The sequence below is a fragment of the Helianthus annuus genome, chromosome 6 (assembly GCF_002127325.2).
Source record: "Helianthus annuus cultivar XRQ/B chromosome 6, HanXRQr2.0-SUNRISE, whole genome shotgun sequence".
Classification (NCBI taxonomy): Eukaryota; Viridiplantae; Streptophyta; class Magnoliopsida; order Asterales; family Asteraceae; genus Helianthus; species Helianthus annuus.
The window spans coordinates 139,980,693-140,008,285 of NC_035438.2; the positions used below are offsets into that span (position 1 = coordinate 139,980,693).

Consider the following 27,593-nt stretch of genomic DNA (forward strand, 5'->3'; position numbering starts at 1 on the left):
TAAAATAGATTAAAATAATTTAGCGGCTCATATTCAACATGAATCACAATATGCAAGTTACTAGTATGTTTAAACGGTGTAAGCTATATGTTCAAACCCAAGAATCCAATGCGTTAATATAGCCTATCCCAAAGAATAACGAGAGGTTAACATGTTTAACTTAACAATACCACAAGACTCGTGGGCGGTGCATTACTCCTATAGCGCTATAATTGTTAATGTAGGCTTGTACGAAGTTAATGGGCATATAGACACGAAAAGTTTACATACCATACGAGATTAACAAGCATCATATAGTTTCATGTTCAAACATGGATACATAGTGATTCAAAGAGTTTCAAGTATACTCACATTGGTTGCGTTTGCAATTTCTTGTAAGTAATGCACGAGTAAGATTGGGAATTCCAAGAGAACGTACGAGAGCAGTTATCCTAGATATGCATTACATGAACGCCTTAGTTATTTATAAGCTAAATAAATAAATTATTTAGATAATTTATCTAAATATCAAATTTTAATGTAAGAAAGGGATTATAATGAATTGGTAATTATTTTTATATTAAAAGGCAAAAGAATATTTGTTTTTATAAATTTATGGATAAATAAGATTTAAAAGGAAAGGAATTAAATGAGGATTTAAATAAATGAGTCAAACAAAAATGCCTTTATTGGCATGGATTCAACTTGTCAAAAGAAAACTTTAACGTGTCCCTTAAAATTGTGATAACCTAGTGATATATATTCCAAAATAATGTCATGAATCGCTTCCATGATGGTAAGCGGGTGTTTACCAAGCAAAATAGTTGTTGATTTCCAAGATAGTTAGTCGGTGCTTTATGAAAATCAAGTTCAGTGGCATCTACATCTATATATATATATTAATAAATGAGATGATTTGGGCTATGTGTCATTGGCTGATGGAGCAATTTTGCTAATGTGGCATCCTATGGTTGAGTAGAGTGTGAATTTGGGAGGGAATCCATCTCATTCTCTATGCACAAAACAAATTTCGCAAAACACAAACCACAAACGATGTTGGACGCGGGATCCGCCACATTTCAGGTCGGGTGTATGGGTCACCCATCTCTCAAATTCGGATCGTATATATTCTCTTTCTCATACCACACCACGTATTAGATACTCACTTTCCTGAAACCCAAAATCCCAAAATATCAATTCTCCTTCAATTGTTCTTCGCTGATTCATGATTCTCAATGACCAGGTATCAGTACTTATATGATTATTTCTTGTAATGTTTAATCTATTGTATCTTCTTCAGACCTAATCATCTCGATTCACTGATTTGTTATGGTTGGAGACTGAAACATGGGTGTTGGGGTTACGCCGTGAACCCTTGATGACGACAGAATTGCATGCTACAGAACAGATAATCGAAGGTAAGATCTGTAATTTGAGTTCGTATTTACGGCTAGACACTTCCTATTCAATGTACTCTATATTTACCGGTGTTAGGATTTTGCTCCGATGAAGTAACCGGCATACGGCTGACGACTAGGTTCGTTTGATTTGCTGAGTTTCAAATCCCGTTCGTTCTCTTCTTCGTCATCGTGATCATTATCATCAAAGATTTGGTTTGTTTTCTGTTTCAGATCTACTTTTTATCGTCAATTTTTTATGCTGAACAGTTTTTTAGCTTTTTTTTTGTTTGTTGAAGTTGACGCTCTGATGCATAAATCCATTCTTAATATTGTTGAAATTTGTTTTCACAATATAGAGAGAACTGGTAAAAATAGACAAAAAAAATTTTGTTATTCATTTGATTGTGTTGTATTATTTATGTAATTTATTTTATAATTTAAGGTTGAAGGTGGGTGTTCAACCAGACTCTCATTTCGAAGCGGACATGTTTGGCAACCAATGCTGTGATCGAGGAAGCAATGATCTTTATTTGTGGCATGAACATCATTGAGCCTGGTAGCTAAACCATCTAATTATATTGTTTGAGTTAGTATTTTGATGGCGTGTTTGCTTAAATCACTTAGTGAAAGTAAATAAGAAAGTTACGTGAGTAACATAGTTTTCTTGGTGTTGGGAATGCAAATAGCTTCTTTAGTGATGTGAGATGTGGATTGATCTGTTATTCAATATCTCTTATAAAGTGAAGTTAATTTAAAAAGTGTCAACGTTAATCGTTTTAATTGATGTGTTAATGTGAGATCACTATCAGCACCTGTTTTTAAATAACTTAAATTCATTGTTTAGAAGCAGATTCGAAATCAGTCTTTGTTTTGGAAAAGTGAAGTTAATTTTATAACTGTAAACGTTAATGGCTTTACTTTAATTATAAAGTGGTTGGTAACCCCTTCTTATTCTTAAAAGGGTAGATGTGTTAATTTGCTTATGAGAGGCATATCATTCACGATTACTTTTTGTTGGAAGTATTATAATGATTACTTGTATAGATCACCCAAACAAAAACTATAGGCCACAATCTGTGAATTGGTGGAGTTGGTTAATTAAACTCAACATAAACCCTTTTTTTCTAAAATTATGGAATGTTTGTTTGCTGTATGTGCAGGGGCCAGATCTTCTTAGACAACTGGTCTATAAGAAGACGCAACAGAGTCAACATAAACTCTATTATGCTCAAGTCCATAACTGTAAGAAACTATGCATTTTTGTACATACATGGGAATGGGTCAATGGCCGAAGGAATGAAATGGGTCAAAAGATGCCCAAACTATTGTACAAAACATTCTTAATCATTTTATTCAAAATACAGAATACAGCTAAATATATAAGCTTTGACTATGTAATTATTATAAAACATTGACCGGACCCATGTGCTAGACTTATGAAGGTTTACAAAAAAAAAAAACACCATTCTCTGGTCAGATACACTACAAGTTTCTTCTAACATAGGCGGGTCAGATGGGCCGTTAGCAGGGTGCTAGAGTCAACAGTATAGTATGTTAGGTTGGGTTGACATTATTTTGTATGAATTAATAGCGTGTTATAATACTGTAACAACTCTCACCAAAATTATTACTTATTATTTTATTTTTTTCAATAGGAAACCCTAATTAAGACCCCCAAGAAATATTGCATAAACCCTAAAATTTTCAGAACAATCGGAATCAGGATCAGGGCCCCTAAAACTCAGGGGGGTATCCCCTACTTGACGATTATCTTCATATCTCGCTGTAAAAATCGAATTTCTTCCATCCGTTGACTCATCAAGGCTAGTTAAAGACGTGGCTACCCTATGCTAAAAGGGTCAGCGTTGCGTGGCGCGACAGGGTGTCGCGTGGCGCGACCGCGCCGTTTTCCAGGTATAAACAGAGGAGTTTGGCACTTGAAATTCGGCGTTGATTCGACGTTCAAATTCATTTCCTACACTGAGTTGTTCACTTTCTCGTTCAAAACACACACAGCACAAAATTCTGCCGCAATGTCAGGGTAATAACTCGATCACTGCTACGTTTTAAGCTTCTCAATTCTTTTCTTTCCTTCAGCTTTTATTATAGTAAATAATAGCTCGGGTATTATATTCTAAATCCCGAAACTCTACCCGTTATTAGGGTAATAACTCTAATCACTAGTACGATACTTTATCCGATCGATTGAAACTATCCGATGGATGTTTAAGTGCTGCTCAAACTCGGGTTATACTTTGTCATTCGTCGTAAATTCGATGGATGTTTAAGTATCGCACTTTGTCATTCGTTGTGAGGGTTTCTATGTCGTGATTTTCGTTAAAGTTGAATTGAGTTAATACACTAATACGAGTTCTTGTATCTAGAAATTAGAACTCATAATCAGGAAGCTGTTAAACTAGTATATCGAACTTAGCTATTTAGATACCTTAGCGATTTAGGAAAACTTAATAGCTATGGCAACTTAACAGGAAAGGAAACTTAACAGTTAAGTAAGCCAAGTAAGTTAATGAATCAGCTAGTAACGTTATTTAATTAATCGGCTAAGTAAATTACGTAATTAAACCGTTAAGGAAGATTAATCAGTTAAATAAGATTAATTAAGCTAAGCAGGATTAATTAAGTTAAGCAAGATTAATTAAGCTAAGCAAAGATTAATTAAACTAAGTATGATTAATTAGTCACCTAAATAGATATACATGAAAATTAGATATATATGGGGTATATATTATCTAAGGAAGATTTCATCTAAGGGAAGTATTACCTAGGGAAGATATTATCTAAGGAAAGTATTATTCAGGAAAAGCTTTATCTGGGGGAAAACTTATCTAGGGAAATTCTATATAGGGGTAAGACTTGTCTTCTTACCTATAAATAGGAAGCTTAGGAATTCATTTCCTTTGCTCATTTCTTCTATTCTTCTCTCTATACCTTAGTGTTCTAACCAACAATTGCCGATGCGATGTTCTGTCCGATCGATTCAGGAACCAACTAACAAATGCCAAAGTGCTGTACTTTGTGAATTTCGTTAAACGGAATCCAAAGTGCTATACTTTGTGAATTTTGCTAAGGTTCGAATCTCGTGACTACCGTTAGGTTTGATATGGGTTTTACACAAATACGTATTCCATTCTGTTAAACTATATGTTTAACTACCAGAATACTCCCAACTACACACTTACAATCAAACAAGCTGTTAAATCATCAGAAGATTCAGAACAATAAAGTATATACTTAATTATCAGAAGGAGTAGAATCAAGAAACTTGTTAAATCAATACTGCATGCTTATACTGTGAGTCATTCTCTTTTTACCAAACTTGCTTTCAAAATCATGATTGTTTTCAAAGTTACAATTACAGGGATTAAGTCTTTGTAGTCTTCATTATAGCCGGTATGTGGGGTTTTGTATACATTACTTGTTATCCGTCACCATTGGACAACGGGTTAGCCAAGGGGTGATATGACCATAGTCACAAACACCATTGGACAACGAGATAGCCAATGGGTGGTCGAGTGACAAATACCGTGGGTATATGGTTGACATATAGAAATATTGTAATCGCTCTTAATACTGTAAATTATAACTATGAGTCATTTTGTGCAAACTGAATGAACTCACTCACTATTTCCCGCTGACAAAACCTTTTTAAAATGCATTTCAGGTGATTACAGTAGATTGGAATAAGAGTGGGATACGACACCAAAAGGCTTACAGAAGTGGCTTGATTTATTAAATAAATTAAATTAAGAAAAGTTGTTTTATGTAATCGGGTTTATCCCATATTAAAAGCTACCTTTGTAAAACATGAGTTTTATCCCATCTATTTAAATAAATAAAATCCGGTGTTTCTAAACTCTAATATTTTTCCTAACTCACGGTCCTGATGAAATTTCCGCTGCAATATTTTTCTAAATAAACCACCAGTACCACTTGGCTGCTCGCGGCTCCCGATTCCGTCCAGGGTGTGTCGGGGGTCATGACAGAAGGTGGTATCAGAGCCACTGATTTAAGCCAATAGGTGTTGTGATAATAATACTTAAAGCTTAAATAAAAGAATTAGGAAATTGCAATTAACTGGTAGCACACATGATAACATTTAGACTTGAACCTAAGAAAAGATGCCTTAGTATAAGCTTTGAGATAAGCTAAATACTTGTGTAAATAAAGTGTGATAGGTTTTTGGTATGCCGTGAGAATGATAACTAGAACGTTGCAAGTATAATAAATAAGCAATAACACTTGACCACTGTTATTTCTTATTTATTAGTACTACTTTGTTCTAGAATATGATCCGTCATGTGAAGACTAATTTGCTTAGTCCTTATTGAAAGTCATAATGCACTTTCCAAATAATGATTTAAGAAAGAAATACTATTTATGGGAAATACAAATTTTCTCCGGCAAGACTGGGTATGGTGTAGCAGACTCTCCAGCTTGTCCGGATATACTGAGGTTACCTCTTCGGCAGGAACCAGATAAAACGGGGTATATAATATGTCAAACCAGTGACAAAATTTCCCTAAATAGTATCATGACCTGATATCTGACTTGTTTTTGGAAATATGAATCTGTTAAATACATTGACCTTATGAAGGGTATGTATATTACAACATGTGAAATATATGATTATATAGATATGTATATCTATAAGGAAATCCAAAAAACCATAAGAATTGACAATTTGGAATAAAGCACAAGCATATGTGTCAATAATAAGTCTAGATTTCTTTATCAGAAATCTCTTACATATATCTATAATTCCGATATCAAAGATTATTTCGTTTGATCATCTACCTCGTAACTCATGCGACAAAATAAACGATGGAAACCCTTTAAGTTGGTATGCCATCAAAAGTATAAGAATTTCCAATGCGTTACCATAAACTATTAACGCAAGTAAGAAACATGTAAAGTTGTGCTAGTGCACAAGAAAACACATGAAACTTAAATTATACGTCGAAGCATAGCGCACACGGCTTCCAAGGCAAGACCTTTGGAAAATATAATTGGGCATGACGACACCAATGCTAATTCCGTCAATAGAAGAACTACTAATCAAAAAGCAGCACTTGCTTGTGATCCTACAAATGACATGAATCTTGCTGAGGTACGTTGGAACAAGATTTCACAAACCATCGGTGCATAGTCTAATCCAATTCTTGACACTGCAAAAGAAGTCACATATCGGTTCAATCGCCTATTTCATTGACGACAAAATATGCAATATTCGACATTCCATGATAACGTCACTTAACAACGGTTATCACACGAAATTCCAGATAAAGTTCTTATATTTCTTTCGTTGAAATCTTGACTTCTGCATATAATGAGTTTACCTTCGCGTTTCTACTTCCCCTAATGGTCATCATACCATGAGGATTTCTTTCATAGTAGCAATTATTGATCTATTTCATTTCTTGGTAAATCCACACGTTACACATGCACTGTTTGTTGCGCATGTGGTTCGTTTGATTTATGAAGACCACTGGAGGGCTTCATTCCAATTTGTTATTTTATCCAAACTCAAATATCGTTTCACTATACTTGATCTTTGCATTTGTAAATCGCGTTTTTACAAAACAATGACTCTTTGATATCAAATCGATGAATTTTTGAAAACAACTCGATTTCTTTCGAATGGTATACATGGTTTTGTTGTAACCATGTCAGAACTTTCTTATTGATACATGAACTCGTTTTGTTTTAACCAAGTTCAATTGTTTGAACTTGCTCGCATTACTTATTCAATTCAAGGTCCCATATGATGGATTGAAACTATCATATTCAAAATAATCCCAACAAGCACTTCAATTCTCTTGAACCATAACATGCTTGTTTGATCTTCGACTTCATTGAATTGTTTCTTTAATCACGATCACTTTGTGGTGACGTTTTCGCAAATTTGAGGCTTGCGCTAATCTTGTTTGCACACATTTTATACAGATTTAATTATTTATTTATATTGAATCCGCTTTGTTGGTTTATCCTATAAAGAGCAATCTTAACATAATCGTGTGCTGAGATAATGATACACAAATTCATGTTATATTTCCGTATATCTCTTAATGATTCTTACAGCATCAATTGAGCCTTTCGTATTGCTTTATCATCTTCAATCGAAAAACATTGTTCAATTGTTTCAATTTCAATCGAAAATCCTACTAGATTGTTTGAAACAAACATTCGAACTTACTTCGTTGAACTTTCAATTGGTTTCAAGCATGGTGAACTCATTCAGTCACCACTACTGTTATTTCGATTACTACGACACCTTGTGGTGTCGCAATAAATTTGTAGCTTGAGCTAATCTCATTTTCACACCTGATGTACGAATTTATTTATTTATTTCTTTTCTGTCGGTTCATTATCTTAAACAATCTTAATACAATTATGTGTTAAGATAAGAGTGCACAAATTCATATCATATTCCGGTGTACCTCTAAAGTTTCTTTCATCATTGATCGAAAATTCTATGATATTCATTTGGTCTTATCATCATCAATTGAAAATCCTATTCGAAATGAATATTTAAAATTTTACTTCATTAAAGCTTTCAGTTGATTACACGGTGAATTTGTTCGATCACCATAATTATTGAGCTATTTCAATCATTACGACACCTTGCGGTATCAGTATAAACTTGTAGCTTGTGCTAATTACTATCAGTCGTTTCATGCGGAACTATTTATGCTTTTCGTTTGACACATCATTCAAATAGTCTTAATGCAATTATGTATTAAGAAGATGATGCATCAGGATCGATTATATTTCATTTTAGTATACCCTTGTAATTCAATAAATGTCAACCCATTGATTTTTCCTAGTTGACAAATCATTTTCGTACTTTTATTTCATTCAAGCTTGTTGATTCTGAGTCTTTCTCAGTTGACAATCGAAGTAAGTTTTCCTATGGCAAATCATTTACAACTTGTAAACCTTCAATTTAGATATCTATTGGTCCTATATCTCTTTTGACTTGAACCTAATCACCTTAGCAAACTATATCATTTTATCTCATTCAACATCGACTTCTTGAACTAATTCAGTCGAACCAATGAACCTTATTGGTTGAAAAACATGTATTCATTTGAACATATCTTAAAACTTTTCTTATTTACTAAGACGTGACTTAACTCTAAAAGAAATATCGTAGCCCAAATCTCGATGACGAGATTTTTATTAAGGTGGGGAGGATGTAACAATTCTCACCAAAATTATTACTTATTATTTTATTTTTTTCAATAGGAAACCCTAATTAAGACCCCCAAGAAATATTCCCTAAACTTTTCAGAACAATCGGAATCAGGATCAGGGCCCCTAAAACTCGGGGGGGGGAGGGTGGGGGGGATATCCCCTACTTGACGATTATCTTCATATCTCGCTATAAAAATCGAATTTCTTCGATCCGTCGACTCATCAAGGCTAGTTAAAGACGTGGCTACCCTATGCTAAAAGGGTCCCCGTCGTGTGGCGCGACCACGCCGTTTTCCAGGTATAAATAGAGGAGTTTGGCACTTGAAATTCGGCGTTGATTCGACGTTCAAATTCATTTCCTACACCGAGTTAATCATTTTCTCCTTCAAAACACACAGCACGAAATTCTGCTGCGATATCAGGGTAATAACTCGATCACTGCTACGTTTTAAGCTTCTCAATTCTTTTCTTTCCTTCAGCTTTTATTATAGTAAATAATAGCTCGGGTATTATATTCTAAATCCCGAAACTCTGCCCGTTATTAGGGTAATAACTCTAATCACTGGTACGATACTTTATCCGATCCATTGAAACTATCTGATGGATGTTTAAGTGCTGCTCAAACTCGGGTTATACTTTGTCATTCGTCGTAAATTCGATGGATGTTTAAATATCGCACTTTGTCATTCGTTGTGAGGGTTTCTATCTCGTGATTTTCGTTAAAGTTGAATTGAGTTAATACACTAATACGAGTTCTTGTATCTAGAAATTAGAACTCATAATCAGAAAGCTGTTAAACTAGTATATCGAACTTAGCTATTAAGATAATTTAGCGATTTAGGAAAACTTAATAGCTATGGCAACTTAACCGGAAAGGAAACTTAACAGTTAATTAAGCTAAGTAAGTTAATTAATCAGCTAGTAACATTATTTAATTAATCGGCTAAGTAAATTACTTAATTAAACCGTTAAGGAAGATTAATCAGTTAAATAAGATTAATTAAGCTAAGCAAGATTAATTAAGTTAAGCAAGATTAATTAAGCTAAGCAAAGATTAATTAAGCTAAGTATGATTAATTAATCACCTAATTAGATATACATGAAAATTAGATATATATGGGGTAGATATTATCTAAGGAAGATTTCATCTAAGGGAAGTATTACCTAGGGAAGGTATTATCTAAGAAAAGTATTATTCTGGAAAAGCTTTATCTAGGGGAAAACTTATCTAGGGAAATTCTATATAGGGGTAAGACTTATCTTCTTACCTATAAATAGGAAGCTTGGGAATTCATTTCCTTTGCTCATTTCTTCTATTCTTCTCTCTATACCTTAGTGTTCTAAACAACAATCGCCGATGCGATGTTCTGTCCGATCGATTCAGGAACCAACTAACAAATGCCAAAGTGCTGTACTTTGTGAATTTCGTTAAACGAAATCCAAAGTGCTATACTTTGTGAATTTTGCTAAGGTTCGAATCTCGTGACTACCGTTAGGTTTGATATGGGTTTTACACAAATACATATTCCATTCTGTTAAACTATATGTTTAACTACCAGAATACTCCCAACTACACACTTACAATCAAACAAGCTGTTAAATCATCAGAAGATTCAGAACAATAAAGTATATACTTAATTATCAGAAGGAGTAGAATCAATAAGCTTGTTAAATCCTTACTGCATGCTTATACTATGAGTCATTCTCTTTTTACCAAACTTGCTTTCAAAATCATGTTTATTTTCAAAGTTATAATTACAGGGATTAAGTCTTTGTAGTCTTCATTACAGCCGGTATGTGGGGTTTTGTATACATTACTTGTTATCCGTCACCATTGGACAACGGGTTAGCCAAGGGGTGATATGACCATAGTCACAGACACCATTGGACAACGAGATACCCAATAGGTGGTCGAGTGACAAATACCGTGGGTATATGGTTGACATATAGAAACATTGTAATCGCTCTTAATACTGTAAATTATAACTATGAGTCATTTTGTGCAAACTGAATGAACTCACTCAGTATTTCCTGCTGACAAAACTTTTTTAAAATGCATTTCAGGTGATTACAGTAGATTGGAATAAGAGTGGGATACGGCACCAAAAGGCTTACAGAAGTGGCTTGATTTATTAAATAAATTAAATTAAGAAAAGTTGTTTTATGTAATCGGGTTTATCCCATATGAAAAGCTACCTTTGTAAAACATGAGTTTTATCCCATCTATTTAAATAAATAAAATCCGGTGTTTCTAAACTCTGATATTTTTCCTAACTCACGGTCCTGATGAAATTTCCGCTGCAATATTTTTCTAAATAAACCACCGGTACCACTTAGCTGCTCACGGCTTCCGATTCCGTCCAGGGTGGGTCGGGGGTCGTGACAAATACGGTTATAATACATATGTCTTTACTTCTATTTACTTTTTAAATCATTGGTAACTTTTGAACTGTTCACATACTTCACAATTTTATTTCTAATATATTGTTGTAACTGTCCTGTGATTTAGTGAAGGTTTCCAGCTTTTGGACAGGTAAGGTTTATTGTCCAGACTCGGTTTATTGTGATTGGTAATCTGTTTTGTTTGGAGTAACGTATCCATAGAAGATTTGATCTTAAAGGATCATCACATGGGCGTACGGCTGATAAACCCGAAGAAGAAATTGATGAAACCACCACACTTAAAGATCTTGACCTTAACTATGTGTTTCGCCTTCAAGAAAACTGGTTCCAAGAACTAATCAATTTAGTAAAAATGTCAACTATGTGTTTCTAACGTTTATCCTCTTATCACTTTGCTTATGCACTATGTAGGTTTTATATGTTTTCAAACAAATCAATAGACATTGTGAGTTTCTGGAAGGCGTTTTAATAGTGGATTATAGTCTTTTAGTTGCGATGCACTTCCGTGATGATAATACATGCGACAAAATGGGATCATCTCAGTTTCTGCTGCGGAATGGTAGTTTTTTTTCTTGGGGTGATTAAACTTGGTACAATACCATATTTACCCAACAAAATATCATAAGTTCAAATTACTTATTTATAAATTTATGGCGTTTATACCCTTCCCGTTAAACTTGCATTAGGTTATTAGGATATGAGAGTATGCATACCAAAATGAAAAGTTTATGAGGGTAAAATGGTCACATGTTAATTATTATAAGAAGTATGCAAGGAAAGTGCATATGACTTCAATTTTTGTATCCTCAATATCCTGTTTCAGGAAAGAATTATTCATACCAAAATGAAAAGTTTATGCGCGGGTGTCGGTTTCTTGAAGCTGAGTTACAAGACATGGACCGTGTTCTGGTTGGCCGGTATGTTCCTTCCTTATATCCTTTTGTGTCTAAAATAACAGTCATTGTCCATTGGGTTGATTTTATGGTTTTACGTAGACTTGGCAATATTAACCCAACTTTGAAAGTTTGAGTTGATTTGGGTGCTAAAAATAAATTAATGGGTTAATTTGGATCAAGTTTATAGTCAAGGGGGTCAGGATGGGTAAACTTGAAATTAAACAAAAACCTAATGGGTCAGGATGGGCCAAGGTAAAAAACGGGTCGGGTCAGGATGGGTTGCAGTTGGATGTCCAAACTTCTCCTGCGAATTACTTGAAAGTTGAAACCCTAATCCTAATCGATCCAGCCAACTTCATTATCGTTCCCACAAAGGTAACGAATTGTGGTTTATCATGTAATTTTGCTTCATTTGCGTTCGATTTAAAGTAAAACTAACCAAAGATTCTGGTTGAATCGTGCTTATAGTATAGTGTATTACGTAAGTTTGCTTGATTTTTGTTCGATTTGAAGTAAAATTAACCGAAGATTCAGGTTGAATAGTGCGTATAGTATAGTGTATCATGTAAGTTTGCTTAATATGAATTTAACATAACATGAAATTAACTCGATACATAATATAACGATGCCATGTGCTAGTGTAATTAAAAATTGTGACACCCGGCCTCTCAAGCCGTACCGGACACTAGTAATCTGTATAGTGAACATGTAACATGACTGTTTGTGACTGATTGTGATGTTAATATATGATATTTGATGTGTTGGTAAATTTAGATGTGTATAAAAATTATGTTGGCAACGATAAAACTGACGCTTATCGCGTAACGTTTAAAATGCGAAACGAACGTCGGTGACCACCCGATGAGTGTTAAAATCCTAAAAATAGTCTGTTATGATTAGAATAATAATTATAATCATATCCGTGTGGAAAAATAATTTAAAACGCTAAGAAACTCTATTTTCGAGTTTGAGCGCGTACCACGCCATACTGCGCGAATTAAACAAAATACCGTCAACACAGCCAGTCAAGGCAACTGGTAATTATTTCGGTAATAATTTTAAGTGATTATTTTTATAGAATAATAAAAATAATTTAAAACACGCTAAAACGGGATTAAAACGCTAGATAAAATACCCGGTAATCAGTAAAATACCTGTTTTTGAAACTAGTATTGTCACACCCCCAAAATACCGCCTAGGGAGTGTCCCCGTTAGGCGTGCGACGTACAAACAACGAGCCACTAATCACATTGAACCAATACGAGTTTCAAAATAAAGTTCTCAATTATTAATAAAATACCATCAACAAGTTTACACGAAAACCAATATGTTCAGCGGAAGCAAATAATAAACCAAAGTTAAACTATTTAAAACCAAAGTATAGTATCAAGGATTCCATCACATCAATCTCTCCAATCGACCCATGATCACTTCTGCTACTCCAGACAGCAAGTATCCAAATCCATGAGACCTAACGACCTGCGAGCATGCAACAAGTGTATCAGACAAAGCTGGCGAGTTCACAGTTTATGCAAATGTTTGTTACCAAGTCTTTATTCCAGTTCATTAACAAATGCAAAGGTAATATTGATAATATCTCGATAATGAACAAGACGGCTCCTGATGTATGTTTTGCCCGTTCCCCAGTGCTCCTATCAAAGCACTGGGCCTGACTGGGTCATTAGTTCACAATCGTCCTCCCCGGTACGGTGTGAGGGTGCTAAACCTAAGTAGCGCTACCAACTAATACCCTGTTACCTCCCCGGTAACAAAAGATGGGACTTAAGAGTGATAGAATGAGAATATTACCCAATATACCAGTTTTACCCAAAAGATTTATCCCTCCCTGGGATACCCACTGACTGTCCCAACCACCGGGACGCTTGCTCAAAAGTAGTGAACTCACCTTTGATTGCTCGGTAAGGTTAGTTACTTGTTTAACACAATTTGATCAACCAAGCCCTAAAATGATTACACACATCGATCAATTTCAAACTACATTTAGAACACATATCTTTTACGCATGCCACACTTGTAATCCACTCATACGAATTTCACATAACGTCATATCCTTCACAATAGTCATTCGTGCATCATACAAGTCCTTGTTCATACACATAGTAGGGGGGTTTTGGTTCACGTATACATTTACCTCACACATCATTCTTCACAAAATACGTATCAAATAACATTACAATCAATTCCGTGTTGGATCACGCACCCGATAATGAGATTCACACATTAACAGTTTGCATTTAGTACCAATACACTACACTTATGCGGCCCAATAGGATAAACACACACAAGTGGGTTGTTAAGATGATGGGCCGCTGTTGCTACCCGGTCCGTACCCTTAAACCACCCCATTCTCATGGTGCGGCCCAGCTGATCCAACCCAACCAACCTAGGGGCCCACAAGATGTGCAGGCCGTAATACAGCCCTGGCCCAAACGCCTCCCATTTTGCATCCATTTGTGTATGTTGGCCCAGTTGTGAACTTGTTTGCTTGTGACCCAAAACCAACATTTCAAATTTTATGTATATATATATATATATATATATATTCTACAGTCACATGCGGCCCAAACTAGTAATCTTACCCAGTGATTCTAACAGTCCAGTAACAGACATCGGCCCAACTAATATGTATATAAATTGTTAATGTATTTGGTCCAAACATAAGTCCAGATCATGTGTCCAATGTTTATATTAGTGATCCGAAAATCCCCCAAATCATGCCATCTAAGGAGTAATCAAATCATGCCACATTTACTCTTTTATTCCAGATTCATGTTTTAACCAATTCAAATACATGCCATTCATGTTTATTAATTTCATTACATTTTGTTTCATATCATTTAAATATCATAAAGAACCACCCTTTATTTACATCAATCTTAACACACATATATTTCACACAAGAAATCAGGATTTAATATCATTAACATGCACATCGTAACACGATCATCATACACGATTCAATCAACATATCATCTATCGGATCACATCTATCACACCTACGCTACTCGATTATCATTCTAACACTCTACCATATTCCATAAGCTAGTTATCATAAGTTACCTATGACCACAAGTGGCAAATCATGCACACCAATCCGAATACATAATAACAGGATCAACGAGTAACCATTTAGCATAAACACAAACCTCTTACACAAGTTCTGATCCTATAGCCAACTGCTTCGAAGAGGGGGGAGGGGGGGTTGTCTCACTGCCGTCGCACGTAGGGAGAGTTAGGGTTGTTGTGTTGCAATTGTGAGACAAGAAAATGGGTACGTGCAATTGCATTATAAGGCCAATATCTAAACAAGTGGGCTGGTGGTGGTTTGCTAAGCAAATAGTGATGTGGGCCAATTATGTTTACTAAACAACACAATGATTTGGGCCGGTTGTGTTTTCAAAACAAAATCATGATTTGGGCCGGTACTACACAACAATACGGATCAGTATTTGGGCCTAGTCCAACAGTTTATTAATTGGCGTTACATGTTATGTTTGGGTCGAGTTCAATCAAATATGTTACATGTGATGTTTCTGAATCAAACAAACACATACACACAGTTCACAACTACCAAATATGTTAGCACGTTTAACAGGGTTATGGGTCGGTTATATAAATTAAAACAAGAGCGGGGAAATCATAAAACCGAAGGTACTAACCTTGAAACTTCGAGTTGTCACAAGTATTCATATAATATATGTATGTATGTATATATTTCGTGAGAGAGGAGATGTGTGGCGGCAATGTGGGCTGCCCACATTCTCTTGAAATTTGCAAATTGACACATGTAAGTGTTTGAAAAATGTGAGTAATCATATACATTCCATACTCTCTCATTCTTTCAAGAAACCCGATTCAAAATTCACTCTCTCTCTCCCTCATACCAAGCTCGGCAGAACACCCCATAACCAACATCCATTTTTATTTTCCAACTCAAATCTTGAAGATCATGTCCATTCCAAGGTGTTTTCAAGCTTACATAAAGGTTTAGAGGTGATTTCAATGAGGTTTGAGCAAGAACAAGGCTTCATATCATCACTACTCTTAAAACTCACTAAGAATCTTGAAGGTATAAAATATTTTCTTTAAATATTGTTCTTGACTCATAGTAACAAAGAAGATAATGAAAGTTTCTCTTGATTCTTGAATCTAAACACTAACTTGAAACTAACAAACAAATGAGTTTTGAATAAAATAAAAATGAGTGTGTGCATGTATGTGTATATGGCCGATTGTGTGTATATACATATGTATAAGTTGTATTTTGATTTTTGATGAAAAAGTTCTTGATTATTTTCTTTCTTGAAAAATATGATGATTAAAGGAATTTTTAGATATCATGCAAGAAGGTTCTAAAAGACCTAAGATTTGAAAGTGATGTGTTGAAAAGTGAAATTTTGGAAGTATATGTGTGTATAAATTTGGTGTATATGTGTGTATACATATGTATGCATGCATGTGAAAATTGTTATACAATTTTAAAAGTGAAAGATCTAAGCATGAATGAACATGAATGATTTGAAGGATTATTGTGTTATGTGTAATATTGGAAGAATATTATGTTAGTGATGTTCTGAGCATGATAAGATCATGAGTGATGATGATGATAATGTGTGGGTGCATTAGATGCACATATGTGAATTTACATGATGATGTGAAGGCATGAAATGATCATATGTTTATGATTTCATAAAAATTATATTTAATCAGAATATAAACACTAAAATAAAGTTATTTTAAAGTGTTTAGTGACATATAACCTTGTCATGATGTTTACTAGCTTTGCATGTTGTACATGGTACATAAAAGTTGTAAAATATGTGAAATCGCATGATTTATGTGACTTATACAAAAACTGCACTAATCAGATTATAACTATTATAATAATAACTATTATTTTAACCTGTGAATAACATGTATTGTGTTAAAATATCAAGTCGTTTCGAGTTGGGATGATTATAGTAACGTTTAACGCAAAACTATGCGTTAAAACGGTCAAAAATCGGCTTTTCAAGTGATTTTTATAAAACTGATTTAGAACAGTAAGTAAACTGATATTTTTAGTTTAAAAATAAGTATTTTAACTAATTTTAAGTTTACTTGATATTTTTAGTTTAAAAATACGCATTTTTCAATGTACACTAGTATGGGTAAAATTTTGGGTAAACCTTATGTGTTATGTGATTTAAACAAAAGAATGTGGAAATATGTTAAGATTTTAACATGATATTAGGAATTTAGCTTAGGCATGTATATTTGTGCGTTTTGTGTGGTAGAAACGGTAAAATTGCGTTAAATGTGTAACTTGTTTGTCGAGCACGAAATTTGGTATATATGAGATGTTTTATGTATATTTGCTTTAAAAATGACAAAATAGATAAGTTAGTAACATTTCGCGTGTTCGGTGTTAAATTATATGAACGTTTATGTATATATTACGACACGCAAATTGTAGATATATTGCGTATAAACGGGAGAGTTAACGGATTTACACAATAATGGTCACCAATAAAATCGTTCATGTCGCAAAAAATGATAAATATAAATATATATATATATATATATGTATATATATATATGTATATATATATATATGTATATGTCATATACATATATATATACATATATATTTATATATATTAACGTGCCAACATAATCAAAAATGACGACTTTTCGAGAAAATCTCAAAGTTATGTGATAATTCTAAGAAACGGAGAAACTTAGGATTTTTGTGTTATGTATATTGATTTAGAATCGTTCCTATATTAGGACGTGTAGAAAATCAATCTCTGGGATTGCGATATTAAAATACGTACCCAAAGGTGAGTGTCACTAAACCCCTCTTTTAACTGTTTGTATATATTTTGGGGGTAGAACATGTCGTTAAAAGGGTTTAATAATGTTTTCGAAATAAAACATACCTTTTAATACAAAATATATATTTTCACTGAAAATATATGAAATTTGATAAGTTATACGTTTTGAAGTAAAACGTTTTTTATGAATGAATATTGTATGTACGGTATTTCTTAAGTGAAACAAGACCGTACAGTTGGGGACGAATTCTTGATTGGGTCTCATATGATGGAGAGTAAGGGGAATTCGTACAACGTCGTGTATTAAATTGTCATATTAGTAGGATATATGTATTGTACGTGAGGCAGACGTCATATTTTCCTTCAAGAGGACCCTGCGCCCGTGATGTCGTTTAATCAGTTAAGTATTGCACGCGATGAATTGTTGGTAGATCTATCGGGTTGACAACCCCGTCATGACCGGTCGCCCCGTGTCAAGTCAAACGACGAATTAATATTCTGTTTATTGTCTACCTTTGATTATCCCTGCATGGTTAATATATAGTTCGCATCGTCTAGCTAACATACGAGTCTGAAAGTTGACGCTATAATTTAATATACAAAACCTGGGCAATATATATTACAGTTGTCGGATTGATGAACTGGCGGAAGGCCCATGGATTTTTATTAAGGAAATAAAATGGACTTTCTAAAATTTATATAGATGTTTTCAAATAAACACCTAATCAGAAAGTTTTCCTTGGAATAAAATTGGTTGTAAGTGAATATGTGAACTCACCTTCCTTTGTGTTGACACTTGATTTTAACGTGTTCTACAGGTTTGAGTTCGGCTTCGGGAAATCATGGTGTATCTTGTGTTTGATGATGCATGTCCGTTTAAATATGTTGGACATCTTTTAAACTTTCTGGGACATTTGTAATAAGATCCGCGAGGATCAAAACAACTAAACTTATGTGGTTGTGTCGTGACTTTAAAATGTAATGTTTAATAATTATGTTTTAAAATATGTTAAAATGTCCAACAAAAGAGTGCATCGTCTGACAAGGTATAAATGGGCACCAACTTCCGTCACTGTAACACCTCGAATTTTTGTGTCCAATAATGTGTTAACACGTGTCTTTTGATTACACGTGGCATTAATATTAAATAAAGGATTTATATTGACAAACCTTGAAAATATATAAATTCGAGGGTTATAAATGTCAAACAAGGGTAAATATACTGTATAGTAACCCTAAATGGTGCTTGTACCTTCAAACGAATAAATCATGGATCGTACGGAAGCGAAACGCGGAAGAAAGTGAGAGATTACAAGCTACAGGGGTTAACTGTGTCAACATGTTTAATTATACCTCCGAGTGACCCTTTAACGCTCTCAAGGCTTTGTAACAGTATTATACGCTCACAAGAACATATTGTATAAATTCCGCGAAGTTCCGTTTTAAAACGAGAAAGTTATAATCAAATTCGTATGAGAAGGGTTAAAAGCGTCAACAATGAAAGTTAAGGCTTTCTGAATAATTAATAAACTAAATGGGGACTTAACAACGCGGGTAAATAACACGAGGTCCTTAGTTGTAATTAACCGAGGGCCAAACCGCAAAGTTACCCCTTCAAACCCGAAAGGTCAGGTTAATAATTACGAAAGATTTCGTTATTAATTACCAGGATTTCGTAATGATTATAAAAGATTTTAAAAATCTGAAAAACAGGCCCCTCGCGACCCGCGTGATGTTTTGGCCTAAGTTGAGGCGGGCCGCGAGCCACCTAAGATACGCACCTGATATTTGAATCTCAGGCGACCCGCATTAAACATGCATGGAACTCCCATGCGGGCCGCGTGGGACGCCCAGATGCAGAATGTTTGGACAGACTTGCCTTTTGAACTTGTGAACGATCATTTGAACAATTAGTGCAGCATGGGTGCCCCCTACTCGACCCATAACCCTCTAGGACACATGCCAACCATCCATGATCAGTTGTAGGGTGTTGTGTGATGATCTTGGACCTTGACTTTGGCTATAAATAGCATACTTGTGTTCATAACTTTCATCACAACACAACAACACTTCTCTGGTCATTCTAAAGGCTCTCAAGTGTTCCTCATTACTCTCTAAGCAAGTCCTAACTTCTGTAAGTTCATAAGATCCTTTGTAGTTCAATTTATGCTTAGAAAATCATTAGAAACCAAACCGTCGTAAATACGGTTTGACTTTAAAATAAATCCGAGATGGTTCAGTCTTATGACGAATAAAAAGTAGTTATGAGTTGGTATTAATGTGGGTAATAAACCCCTAAAAGGGTTCCCTTTCATCACCACTCTAACTATGTCAAATATCGAGTTAAACGCGCACTTAAAAAGTCAACAGAAAGTCGTTTTGCCATTTTGTGCATAACCTGTAATGTATATGCTATGAAACCTGTTTTGACAATCATAAAACATGATAATAAGTATATAAACCTGTTTGCGCTCGTTTGAATCGACCGTTTGCTATATTGACCCGGTTCGGAGCCGAATGTCGCAAAAGTTTGACTTTTGCTTTGACTTCAGTTCAGACCCGTTTTAGTGAGGTATAGATATGCCTTAGGACTCTCTTAGGACCAGGTTACATGATGGTATAAACCTCTGTGATCGGTTCATGAGTTATCCGAGTCTTTTGCGCATTTCCGTTAATCGCCTAAAAGTTGACCGTAACGCCATTTTGAAAATAAAACGAGTATTTCGGACATGTGAACGAACCAGAACCTTGCTTATTAAATTATAAGCATGTCCTTAAAGTTTCACGTCAATCAGAGGTCTAGAATGAGAGTTATGCTAAATAGCGCGATTAAAATAAACTTTTGTAATAAAAGGCGCAATTAGCATAACACCTATCTAAACCAAGATTTCGTCACCAAAACTTTTACCCACTGTTATAAAATAATATTTTGGAAATTTTAGAGATTTTTAATAATTTTTACCTTGCTCATAACCTGCGGTTATGGCTACGGTTCGGTAAATACCGAATATGCCCTTTTCGGCCAAAACTTGAGTTCTACAAGGTCTTTTGACCCGATTCCAGTTGCTACTGATTTTAAATAATAAATAAAGTATCTTAGACTTTATAAACTTTTCGGGAAACTCAGATTTCCTGTAGAACTCGAAAGCCCTTTTAAAGTCTTTAAAATGACCGGAAAACCCCTACGGGGCGTAATATTAACTTAAACTCGTTACGGGCATCGCGGAAGGTATCCTACTGATACCACAACCTCATTAAGGCATATTGACTTAGGAAATAAGCGTAAGACTCTCATGGTTAACCGTTTCGCCTATTGCGCGCACGGTTCGGCTTATGAAACTAGTTTTCATAATTTAGCCGATGCGGGTCGAATTATATTATTTGAACCCCAAAATCCAGAGTGTGAACCATAAACCCATATAAAACAAGTCTCTGAACTTGTTGGGTCAGAATCACACTCCATTCTCGGTTTTCGCCTTCTTCGCGCGATTAAACTATATATATATTCCGGAACCAACCGGTCTAGGCTACGGCCAATATAAAGACCCGTTAGGATTCTAAGAGGTTAATTAAAACCTTCGTTCCAGATTAGGAGCCCCAGTAAAAGCTATCGGTGATTTAATCAAACTAAGGAAAATACTTGCAAAGGTAAATACTTTAACTTATTTCCCCTATATGTTAATACCGCTTGATTGAGCATTATATTTTTCCATCGCTTAGGTGGTTAATTAAATAATATGATCGGCTCATTTAAACAGGTTTGTTTCTTAAAAGCCTTTGGGGGGTTTAATGACCGTTGTCCCGGATATCCTTGGCATCATTTTACGAAATGGCCACGACCATCGACATCCCGGTGTAGGCGTACACCCGGTATATATTGTCGACATTAAAATTAAAAGACGTAGCCGTTGGTTTTTATACTACGGTTTACGCAATGTGGTGTGTCTATAAATCTTTAACCCGGCACGACCCGGGCTACTGAATGCATAAAAGAACATGTAATACGTTCACAAGATTTTAATGATTTTCCCAAGTTATAAAAGAGTTTGTGCCTTGTGCATTCAAATCAATTTTTAATTAACATTTTCAAATGTGTCAGTTGAACGTATTTACCAGTGTAAACTGACGTATTTTTCCCCAAAAGATTAAGTGCAGGTACTATACGAAATGGGCTGGTAATAGCTTCCTAGGCATCACGAATAGTCTCGCAAACTCGATGCCGTATCCGAATGAACAATATTTTATTATTATTTTGATCCGCTGTGGATACATTCGACTTCTGTAATACATTTGATATTACCACCAGAGGTTGAAGTATATATTTATCCTTAAAGCTTCCGCTGTGCATTTATATAATTGTGTGGTTTGACTATATTGTTGCCAACTACGTCACGGTAATCCCCCACCGGGCCCACCGGTGATACACGTGGAAATCGGGGTGTGACAGTCACCACTACGTTTTATATTTCGCTGCGACGTTTTTGGGATGTGACAGAAGTTGGTATCACAGCCATTGGTTGTTAGCGAGCTAGATGTTTTCGCGGAAAACACTAGACTTCAACCGGAGAATTTTGAAATATAAAGTCCAAAATTCTCGAAGCCAAGATTTTTTTAAATAAACATAGAAAATTTGTTATCATGTATGAAAACCATTATGTGTTTTATGTTCATACGTAATTTTCTGTTTATTTGACCTTATTTGTTATTGTTTATGTTGATTACGCACTCACTTGTACAGTTATATGTGTGTCACAGATGTCGCACGAAGACGAGGTCATCGAGACCCGCGACTCAGGTTACGAGCCAGATTTCAAGACTTCACCTAGACCTACGCTGCAAGAGACACCAATCACGGCTCCACAGATGATTCGTACTACTGAGCTTACCTCATCTTTCCACGTCAATCCTGCTGCTTTTGCCAGCCAGGGAGACCTCCAATGCGCTTTCACTAGCAAGGGGTGGATAGATGATGATGATGCACCTCTCTCAATCCATGAGACGGGACGATCATCTGGCACTGTACCAGTTATCGATGACGTGATCAGGGGTGTCCCTATTGTCGGAGGATCTTCTAGTATCTCACCAGTGGTGGACGCCACTATTGTCATGGCTCGACCCTTAGAGCCATCAGTTGTCCCACCCGCTGCTGTGATCGAGCCTGCTACTGAGATCTCTCCGCTTGTTTTGTCTGAGTCTTCTTTGCCTGTTGTAGAGTCACGCACTTCTTCTACGCCGTTGTTAGTTTATTATCGTCGTAGGAAGAGGATTAGGCAGCTCGCCGCATTGCGCAAAGACCTAGACATAGCCAAAGGAAAGGCGAAATACCTTGAGGGACAAATGGACGATCATGAGGAGTTGAAGGTTATAGACGACATCGCAAGAGATGAGATGCATTGGAGGGTTGTGGATTTGGAGAAGCTTGTCTAGGAGATGTGGCGTTGATGTTAGTTGTTTGTTTGTTTCGTTGTTTGATGGGTTGTACTGTTAGACATTCCTTTTTATGTTCTTTGTGTTTGTGGCCTGCATGCCAGTTTCATTTTTGGATATTATTTTGGAATTTTATATGAACTTATTTATGGATGTCGATGAAGGCATGCTAAGAATAGTCTTTTGTACTGAAAACGAGTTTAAATAATTTCTATAATAAATACCAATGATGCACTTTTGGTTTAAAATTTTTCTCATTAATATGTGGATATTTTACATGCGCAATGTTTGGTCCATTAACATTTAATGATTGAATTATTTTTGATTATCGTCTTATGTGGATATTATTGTTATGATAATAGAAACGACGAAATGTCGCCAAAAGCAAGACAGGGTACCGGATTACCTACCACACCAGAAGAGTTGGCTCAACTCATAGCCCAACACGTTAATACTGCCATGGAACAGCTCAATGCTAATGATGGTCAGGGACGTGGATGTGGTGCACATGGGCAACATTTTCAAATGTGTCAGTTGAACGTATTTACCAGTGTAAACTGACGTATTTTTCCCCAAAAGATTAAGTGCATGTACTATACGAAATGGGCTGGTAATAGCTTCCTAGGCATCACGAATTGTCTCGCAAACTCGATGCCGTATCCGAATGAACAATATTTTATTATTATTTTGATCCGCTGTGGATACATTCGACTTCTGTAATACATTTGATATTACCACCAGAGGTTGAAGTATATATTTATCCTTAAAGCTTCCGCTGTGCATTTATATAATTGTGTGGTTTGACTATATTGTTGCCAACTACGTCACGGTAATCCCCCACCGGGCCCACCGGTGATACACGTGGAAATCGGGGTGTGACAGGTTGGTATCAGAGCCAACATTGAGTGAATTAAACACTATCCTATTGTGTTTAATCTCAGTGACACAATTGCACATACTTGAGTCTAGACAAGAACTTAGGACAAATTCGAATTGTTATTCCAATTTTGTCTTTTTCTTTTATTATTGGTATTTAAAGTTTTATAAAGCAGGAAACATGCCACCTGTTATATTCCGAGGAAGAGGAAGGGGAAGAAGAGGCAGAGGAGATATCGTGACACATCACGATCACGAAGCTGGACCGTCAGGTACAAGATCTCCTTCAATGACAAGGAGTGAAGAACCACAACGACGAAGAGATCTTTACGAACCTGCGAGGCATTCCACCTCGCACAGCTCAACGCCGTCATACCGGCACTCCTTTGGGCCAAACTCAGAGAATGATCCCAACAACCCACAACCTTCCTTCATACCTCTACAACGTTCGGTATCGCACCGAAATTACGACGACCCTACTCCATACTTCATAGGTCAGTTTAATCCAGCTGACTACATACAGGAACCTTCAGGCTTTGTTCCACTAGGGCCACAAGATCACTTCTCCGAGGACCATATGGATGAAGATACTGATCCAACTGAACCTGCTCGTGGTACGCCCACGCATCCGATAGAAGTCTCTGATGGGTCATCTTTCCATGGCACACCCTATCAGGGACTAGAGAGTTTCCAAGCGTTGTTTGACCGACATGAGTGGTACTACACACCACCTCAACAGACATCACAACAACCGTGACATCCACAGGATCCCTCTGAGGATTCACGCTTTGTGGCAGTTACGCCACCACCACCGCCACCGGCGCAACCAGTAATACCTGATCCGCCAAGGCGTAGGAGGACGAATGCGCGTATGTCCACACGAGGAGGAGGGGGTATCCACTTCAGCACCCCTCGACACTCTAGTAGTAGCCACTATCCGCCACTACAAGAAGAAGGACCTTCAAGTCCTATACAGGAGGCGAGCTCCGCACCAGCTGCACCAAATTCGCCACCATTTGGGTACGACCAACCCATACCTGCTTACACGGGTCCAACGGCTTACAACCCGTTCGAACCGTCACAAGCACAATACAACTACAATTATGAACGCGACCCATATGTGGTGTCGGCTAGATATAATGCACGCTACCCTGACGGAGCTCATGGGAACATGGGACCACCGGACTACTCAGCTCATGGGTATCCAATACCTCCCAGACCCCCAGTTCCGCAACACGCGCCACAACCACGATTCTCTCCTCCTGAACAGGAAGAGATACTCCATCGACTAGATCGTGTGGAGAGAGAGTTCGAAGAAGAGAAAAAGAGCCACCGAGGATTTCTCAAAGGCTTGGCGAACCTACTAAAGGGCAAAAAGAAGAAACGTGACCACTAGCCCTTAATAGTTGTACTAGTTTAATTTCTACTTTAAAAGAAGTCCCTACGTGGACATTTATCGTATTTCAGTCCCTACATGGACTTATCTTTTAGTCCTTGCATGGACACTTATCTTATGTTAGTCCCTGCGTGGACTTGTCACTTATTTTATACCTCTATGGAGGTATGTACTATTTGAAAGACCCGTTTAGGGCAATATGTAATTGTATTTGAGATTATGGAATGTATGTTATGAGTTTTGTTTTAATATGTATGAAATAAATCAAAACCATTCCTTCTATATTGATCTGCCTAAATAAGGAATCTTACAAGTGAAACCTAGCCTGGTGTCTTTTAAAGATCCGGCCAAGATGGTAGGACTTAGTTAAAAGATTCAGATTTCCTGTTAACCTCTGCAAGCACGTTGACATTCATGACAGATGTGATTCGTTAAAATCACGCGCGTCATTCTTGTACAATAATCCTTTAAGGATTTCAAAACCCAACTAAATGATTTATAAATCGTGGGTTAAATCACCAATGGAGGTGATCAATTATAATAAAACATCCATTAGTGATGTAGTGCCTACGGGCCAACCTTATTTAAAACATCCATTAGTGATGTAGTGCCTACGGGCCAAATCTTATTAAATCATCCATTAAGTGATGTAGTACCTACGGGCCAACCATATTAAAACATCCATTTGAGGTGTGGTGCCTATGGGCCGTAATAATTGTCTTATAAAGACAAAAGACAGTGGTGGTCTATGACTCTCTGTCAGAAAGAGATAAAAGAACTATGGTTCAAATCTCTATGCCTTTGATTCTCTGAAATCTCGGCTAATAGTATAAAACATCCTCGTGATTAGGCTTTATGCCGCCAATATTATTGATAAAGCTGAAATAGGATATATTCAAATCCTAATATTTAATGAAGTAATAAGTTAACCCAATATGGTCTCTGTTACCATGGTTGACAAATTGTCATAAAAGACAATTATATAATAATCTCCTGAATAAAAATTTTGTTATCTTCTGTAGCAGATTCAAGTTACAATGGCGGATCCCAATGGAGAGAATAGCCATACAAATGAAGATGACTACGACAATGCGCCAGTGCATCTGACAGGCGCACAGCTAAAGGCTCTGATTGACAATGCTGTCCAGGCAGCTCTTGATCGTCAATATACTGAGTCCCAAGGCAGAACCGTATCAAAACCACCCTCTAAACCAAAGACACACTCCAAACCACCCTCTCAACCCAAGAAAGATTACGACAAACACTCGTCCACTGAGAACAGCGTTCATCGTGATAGGGAATATACTGATGCATCCAATGCCAAGGGTTGCACCTACAAATACTTTGTATCTTGTAAGCCTCGGGAATTTACAGGGGAGAAAGGTGCTGTTGATTGTATCACCTGGCTAGATGAGATGGACACTATTGTGGACATCAGTGGGTGTGCAGAGAGGGATGTGGTGAAGTATGTGTCCCAGTCATTTAAGGGCGAGGCCCTGGCATGGTGGAGAGCGTTGGTGCAGGCATCAGGTAAGTCTGCTTTATACAAGATGACATGGGAGGAATTTATTGCTCTCATTAAGGAAAACTACTGCCCTCAGCATGAGGTTGAGAAGATCGAGGCTGACTTTGTGTCACTGGTGATGACGAACCTGGACTGCCAGGCTTATTTGACGAGCTTCAATACGATGTCTCGCCTGGTTCCGTACCTTGTGACACCAGAGTCTAGAAGAATCGCCCGTTTCATTGGGGGCTTGGAGCCTGCGATAAAGGCGAGTGTAAAGGCCTCCCGGCCGACGACTTTCAGGTCAGTTACTGACCTCTCCTTGTCTCTCACCTTAGACGCTGTCCGTCTGAGGACACTAAGGAGCAAGGAGGCTGAGAAGAGAAAATGTGAGGATGATACCTCACGAAGATCAGGGAAGAAGCACCATGGAAACGGTGAAGGCAAAAGAGGGTCGGAGGCAAAGAAAGATGGGCAAGCTGGTGAAAGGCCCAACTGCAAAATCTGCAAGAAACCCCACTCTGGGAAGTGCAGGTTTGCATCGAACTCACAGTCACAACCAAAGACTCCTTCCTGTGGACTGTGCAAGTCCAAGGATCATAAGACTGTGGAATGCAAGAAGATCAAGGATGCAACCTGCTATGGTTGCAACGAAAAGGG

General features: G+C 36.6%; 1 long non-coding RNA gene across 3 annotated transcripts; it reads left to right on the forward strand.

The window, feature by feature from the left end:
* Positions 1-1,115: 1,115 nt before the first annotated feature.
* LOC110865948 lies at positions 1,116-5,254 on the forward strand. Of its 3 annotated transcripts, none has more exons than XR_002551116.2 (5): positions 1,116-1,222; positions 1,319-1,397; positions 1,474-1,592; positions 1,822-1,935; positions 2,540-2,759. It is a non-coding gene; the product is annotated as an uncharacterized LOC110865948 (long non-coding RNA). The 3 variants fall into 3 exon arrangements; XR_002551117.2 differs by adding an exon at positions 5,062-5,254 and having other exon boundaries at positions 1,127-1,397; positions 2,540-2,621; XR_002551115.2 differs by having other exon boundaries at positions 1,130-1,397.
* The last annotated feature ends 22,339 nt before the right edge of the window (positions 5,255-27,593 follow it).